Source organism: Arachis duranensis, chromosome 9 (genome assembly GCF_000817695.3).
Source record: "Arachis duranensis cultivar V14167 chromosome 9, aradu.V14167.gnm2.J7QH, whole genome shotgun sequence".
Classification (NCBI taxonomy): domain Eukaryota; kingdom Viridiplantae; phylum Streptophyta; class Magnoliopsida; order Fabales; family Fabaceae; genus Arachis; species Arachis duranensis.
Genome location: NC_029780.3, coordinates 23,373,572 through 23,373,819, shown reverse-complemented (window position 1 = coordinate 23,373,819; position 248 = coordinate 23,373,572).

Here is a 248-nt window from a genome sequence, read left to right as displayed (position 1 = left end):
GCCTGGATTTTAATTTCCTTGGGCCCTCCTATCCATTAATGCTCAAAGCCTTGGATCCTTGCTTTAAAATTTTCGCCACCTCTTTTTTTTTTTTCACTACTTTTTCTTGCTTCAAGAATCAATTTCATGATGTTTTTCAGATCATCAATAATATTTCTCTTTGTTCATCATTCTTTCAAGAACCAACAATTTTAACACTCATAAACAACAACATCAAAAGACATATGCACTGTTCAAGCATTCATTCA